This window comes from Sinocyclocheilus grahami, unplaced genomic scaffold (genome assembly GCF_001515645.1).
Source record: "Sinocyclocheilus grahami isolate Dianchi unplaced genomic scaffold, SAMN03320097.WGS_v1.1 scaffold479.1, whole genome shotgun sequence".
Lineage (NCBI taxonomy): Eukaryota > Metazoa > Chordata > Actinopteri > Cypriniformes > Cyprinidae > Sinocyclocheilus > Sinocyclocheilus grahami.
The window spans coordinates 108,460-114,716 of record NW_015505658.1 but is presented as its reverse complement, the minus strand read 5'-3'; the positions used below and the strand labels follow the sequence as shown (position 1 = coordinate 114,716).

General features: G+C 44.2%; 1 long non-coding RNA gene across 1 annotated transcript in view; it reads right to left on the bottom strand.

Moving 5' to 3' along the window:
- Nucleotides 1-6,257, bottom strand: part of LOC107553736 (uncharacterized) — a 24,453-nt gene that overhangs the window by 611 nt on the left and 17,585 nt on the right. The window contains exon 2 of the long non-coding RNA XR_001604985.1: nt 38-44. This is a non-coding gene — a long non-coding RNA (uncharacterized lncRNA). The remainder of the gene's footprint in view (nt 1-37; nt 45-6,257) is intronic.

Here is a 6,257-nt window from a genome sequence, read left to right as displayed (position 1 = left end):
GGCCCGGAATGTGAACAGCACAAAGTGACCTCAGAACCTTCCGACTCCAAAGGAGGAGGTGGCGGGCAAGTTGCGACATGCAACGGGCGCGCAGACCACCTTGTCGGTTGATGCACGCAATGGTCGCTGTGTTGTCCTTTCGTAACAGTACGTGCTTGCCTCGTAAGCGCCCTTTGAGACGGTTCAAGGCAAGGTGCACTGCCAACAACTCTAGGCAATTGATGTGCCGCTGCAGCTGCGGGCCTGTCCAAACCCCTGAGACTGCATGCCCGTTGTACGTGGCACCCCACCCGGTGATGGAGGCATCCGTGTAGACCACAGCATGCCTGGATATCTGCTCTAGGGGCATCCCTGCCCGGAGGAATGCAAGATCTGACCACGGGGTGAAGGTTTGGCGACAGGCCAGTGTAACTTGGACCCGGTGAGTGCCGCGCTTCCACGCCCAGTAACAGGCCGAGTGGTGTAAGTGCCGCTGAAGGCCGTCATATGCCCCAGGAGCCTCTGAAAATGTATCAGTGGGACCGCTGTCCTGCCCTTGAACATATTCAAGCAGGCTAGCACCGACCGCGCACGTTCCTCTGTGAGGCGTACTGTCTGTTCGACCGAATCCAACTCCATACCGAGAAAAGAGATCCTCTGCGTCGGGGAGAGTTTGCTCTTTTCCCAGTTGACCCGAAGGCCCAACAGGCTGAGGTGCCGAAGTCCCAGGTCCCTGTGCTCGCACAACTGATCCTGAGACTGTGCTAGTATAAACCAATCGTCTAGTATAAACCCTGCTCTCTGAGGGGAACAAGAGCTGCCTCTGCGACTTTCGTAAAGACACGGGGAGACAGGGACAGCCCGAAGGGCAGGACCTTGTACTGATATGCCCGTCCTTCGAACGCAAACAGCAGAAAAGGTCTGTGGCATGGAAGGATCAACACATGAAAGTACGTGTCGTTCAGGTCGATTGCTGCAAACCAATCCCGGGGACGGACGCGCCCGAAGATGCGTTTCTGCGTCAACATCTTGAACGGTAGCCGATGAAGGGCCCGGTTCAAAACTCACAGATCCAAGATTGGCCGTAACCCACCGCCTTTCTTGGGTACAATGAAGTAAGGGCTGTAAAACCCCGACATCATGTCGGCCGGAGGGACCGGCTCTATCGCATCCTTCGCCAGTAGGACTGCGATCTCTGCCCGCAGAACATGGGCATCGGCCGCCCTCACTGTATTGAAGCAGATACCGCTGAACTTGGGTGGGCACCGGGCGAACTGAATCGCATAGCCGAGGCTGATGGTCCGCAGAAGCCAGCGAGATGGGCTGGGTAGCGCTGACCAAGCGCCCAGAAACCGTACAAACGGGACCAGCGGAACCACAGCCGTACCCGCAGTGGGGCAGCGAGGTGGAACACAGGGACCCAACTCGGGCGGCTTGTGAGTGGGCCGGAGAGGGGTGTGAGTGTGGGATGCAAGGCTCCACGGGTTGGCAGAGGGTGCATGAGTAGGGCCTTTGTTGACGCTCTCGAACCACTTGCTGCTGCCGGCTGGCGAAGGAGGAGGATGAGTGAGGTTCGACATTAGTCCGTCCACAACTCTCCGTGCCCTCCTGCTCTTTTGTTGAGAATTCGGGTACCGTCGGTCGTGAGGCCAACGGCGGGAAAAAATTAAACAAAAGATTCTCCACCCGGCCCTTCTCCGGGGGAGGGAGTGGTGCGTTCACCATCTCCCGAAGAGCAGATCCCTCCATCTCTGGGTCGCCTGTCTCAGGGCCGTTTGCGTCTCTGCTTGCCGCCAGGTTTGACAGGGGCCTGGACAACACAAGACAAACCACTCAACGCCACTTTGCTGAAGGCTGCTGCGGATGTGGCGCGGGAGTGGGGGTGGACGTAGGGGCCCGCCCTCGGCGACGAGCAGGCTGGGGCGCTGCAGCCGGCGGGTGGGGGGAGGCAGCAGCCGCCCCCCCGGGCAGGATGTGACTTTCGTCGCTCGGAGCGCGAGGTCAGTGGCGGTTCAGAGCTCTTTCAGAACTTCCGGATCGTGACCACCCTCGTGCAGGTCCTTCAGTGCCTTAGCCTGGTGCATCTTCAGTAACGCCATAGCATGTAAGGCGGAAGCAGCTTCCCCGCAAGCCATATAGGCACTGCCGGTTAGACCAGACGAATGCCTACAGGCCCGGGAAGGAAGTACCGGGTCTCCCCGCCAGGAGGAGGCGGACTTAGGACACAATTGCATCGCTACCGCCCGCTCCACCGGGGAGATCGCCGGATACCCCTTCGCAAAGCCCCACCCACAAACCCTGCCCCCTACTGTCCTCTTTTTGAAAAACTAAAATATGGTCACCCTAGGATAACCAGTCTCGCTAGTTTTGATGGATGAAGACTGCAATCAAGGTAAAGACGATTGCGGTGGCGTACAGGAGTCGTACAATACAGTAAGCACACGTGAGTCCATTATAATAATGCGTGTATGAGTGCTCTTGACGCACTGATCACACATTGTATTTATGCACAGGTACAGACATTTCCATACATTCACGTTGTTTCCACACACATTCACGATAATGTTTTGATTTCTCATGTTTATGTTGCTGTGTTTAGGTATACGGAATGGATCTGTGTACTGTAGATATATGCAGTCAGCAGGCGGTTGGTTTAGGTTTTTTTTGGCATCTCCATGTGGTCCTGTTCGATATCGCAACTTGGCTTTATCTTGAAGAAAGCTTGCAGAAAATATAGATTTTTGAGAATCACCCTTCAGTCTTTTGGTTTACTTTGCTGGATATAGCAAATCGTGACAAAATAAATATTTGAAACAAGATAAATGGTCTATGCTTAATTTCATGAAGTGTGCGATTAATTGCGATTAATCACAGAAATAGGATTAATCAGATTCAAATTTTTATCGATTGACAGCCGTACACTTTTCACAACCTTTGGCTGTATTGAATAAAAATTAATAAACATGAATTAAAAATGAATGCAAAGAGAATAAGATGTAAATGTAAAAACTGTAGCCTAAACAGTAGAGTATTCTAACAATGCAGGTATATGGATTCAATTCCCAGGGAATGAACATCATACAATTTAAACCTTAAATAAAATTTAAGGTGCTTTGGAAAAGTGTCTGCCAAATGCATTACTGAAATGTAAAAATAATGTTTTACTCTCTGTGGTCTTTTTTCTTTTGTACTGACTGTCATGACAACATAACAGTTTATGGAGGCTGCATTGAGAGCTCCAGGGCAGAACAAATCCGACGCTGCAAATGAGTACAACTGGATTCCATGGAAGCATTCTGCTTTATTTTCTTTACCCAGGATTTGCCCAGTGATTTTGTTCACTCTAGAACTATGACGGCCTCACATGCTCACTCTCTAGAATTACAATACCTATCATGCTCAAACAACTCCAACGCCCGAATACTCCAATCTCAATTTCTGTCATCATGGGTACTGGCCCTGTCAATAAACGCAAAATAAGAGTCATTTCATTTACTTATTTGGAAATGTAACTCAGATAGTTTGTTGTTAAATTTAAAAGTTATTTATTTCTTGTTAGTTGAAAATAATCTGATAGCATAATAAACATTACATGTAACATGCTACCGCCAACACTGGTTGCTACCTTTTTTGACTCTTGGAATTTCAAGACCCAGGAACCTGAAATCCTCCTGCAATTTGTCAGCAGGAAAGGCTAAATGTCAGCTAGCGATGGATTTCTCTGTTTTGCATGAAGACTCTAGTGATTGTAATGGTTAGTGTTCAACAGAGTGTGAGATGAACATTCACTAGGAACAGGAAAAACTGTTTCATGTCAGGTTACAGTACATTTCTCTAGGACACACATTCAACAGACTCATGCACAAACCCACTGAAAAGAAAATAAGTCTTTAATATCTCAGTTGAAGATAACAGTTATATTAAATTGAGAGCTTATTGGTACAATGCTTAGGTCTCTTGTTTTTCTCTCTATTAAGGTCACAGTAATCTTAAATTCGATATGAATTCAAACATCTCTCATCAGTTGCTTCCTAAACCAAATTAAATGTGCTATGCACATACATTTAATAGGATTAAACTCTAAAACATATTTTGTTCGTCAACAATCACCTTTTTTTCCCCTATTGTACTTTTAGAAGAAACACCTCAGACAAAGTTCATTCTTAAAAAGATAACAGACTCTATTAAGTCTCCTGAGCTATGAAATAGCAATTTCTCAGCTATAAAATTTAACTCTCAGGCTCGGCAGCTACTGGCTATATTCCCTTGAGTGTGTCTCTAACACTTTTACCCAAAGGAACTAAGCAATGTATCCACTGTTTAGTTCCCATGGAATGCAAATACACTTCGCTGAAGCAATTTAAGGTCCACCGAGGAAATATTCAAGGTTAGAGAACCTCTACGTTCACATTCTGCATTCATTTGATTGTTGCATTGTGCTCCCTTGTGATAAGCACCCAAGTGGTCAAGATGCTAATGCTTAAAGTATGGATCTCCCATAGTAATACACCTCCCACTGATCGCATCCAGACAGCCATTAGCAGGTCATTCACTCACAGACAATGTCCCACAGTTTATGAAGCACAGGGAATTGTGTGTGGTGTGATTGCACCTGAATGTACTGGAGTTAAAGTGTCTGGCAGCACATTTACATGCAGTGTTCAGTTTTTTTCAGCTCATTCTTCCTGTTCAAACACATTTACTCTTAAATAATTCAGCTACATTTTCACATTTTAAAAGATGACCAGTCATATAGAAATGAGGCAGCAATAGGTTAGAATAGATTAGCCAGAGAAAGATTACTTAAATCGTCCATCCATCTACATTCTGGTTTGGCATGAAACAATGTTTTGCTATATTAAAAGATCTGCTCAGTATTTATGATGCGGGATTTTGTTGAACAGGGATAAATGATCTGCTGTCAAACAGAGAACTGCACTGCTTTGTGGGTGTAATTAAGAGAAGCCCATCTCTCATCCTGCTCTAAAAAAACACAGCTCAGTTTGAAATGAAAGATTATAAGTACCAACTGAGTGTAGTCATCATAATCCTCAATTATATGCAAAATTGTGTTTTTAGAATTGTTGCGTAACATTTATTCATTTGTACTGTGCTGATGTAATCCTGGAGAAGCAGAGTTTTTGTCCCTGTTTAAGATAACTCGTCACATGGGGAACAAAGCATAAGCTCCCTTTGTTCTCCATGACACTTTCGGCCTCATTTAGAGCTCAAGAAATATTAGAGAAAGGATGCTTACTGGACAGGATCCTCATATATTCATGCCACTGCATTGTTATCCTCATTATATATCATGATGAAGAAATGAAGCATATTTTCTGTATTGTGACATTATTACTTAAAAAAAAAAAGTTTAAAAGTTAGTTGTGTGTTTTTTATCCTTCAAGATTGGTTATAACTTTTAAAATCAGTTAAAAATCTGAAAATTTGAATCTGAAAAATTAGACTGATTACCCTTTGCCTAACTGATAGTTGTGTTTTTGCCTAGTTATGTTTTTGCCAAGGACTTTCATTTTGGTGTTGCGTCCTCCGAGAAGGAGGGTCATGTAATGTGAACGGAAGTGCGGGAAAGAGAGGAAGGGAGTAGAGTTGATTGTGGCGGCTGCTCTCCTCCCCAGTTCTAGGACTTTGCTCAATAATAGTTATTAGCTGTCGATATTTTCAAGTCCATCATCTTTATTCACATCAACCCACGGGCAGCTAAAACACCATGCCTTATACTAGTTACTACTTAACTAGTAAACTAGTTTAGACACAGTCTGAACATAATGGCTATTATGCAATGTATCAATGTTCTGTGGGTCACATGACTTCACGTATCACGTAATACATATTTGCAGATCACCAAACTTGAACTATGGAATGATTATTTGGTTTATTTTTCCCACCATCTGAATGACATTCACAAAATACTGTATGTGTATGCTATATGTTCTTCATAAATATAGACACCAGACAGATGATGATTTCTGCAACAACTGCAACTGCAACAATCTTTACTGATATCTCTTGCACAAAAACATATTCAATATTCCATGAAAATAATAATAATGTGCAGTGAAATACAAACTCTGAATATTATGTCAACCTGAAAAAATAATTATATATATATATATACACACTGAATATATATATATATATATATACACTGAATATATATATATATATATATATATACACACAATATATATATATATATATATATATATATATACAGTGGTGTGAAAAAGTGTTGGCCCCCTTCCTGATTTCTTTTTTTT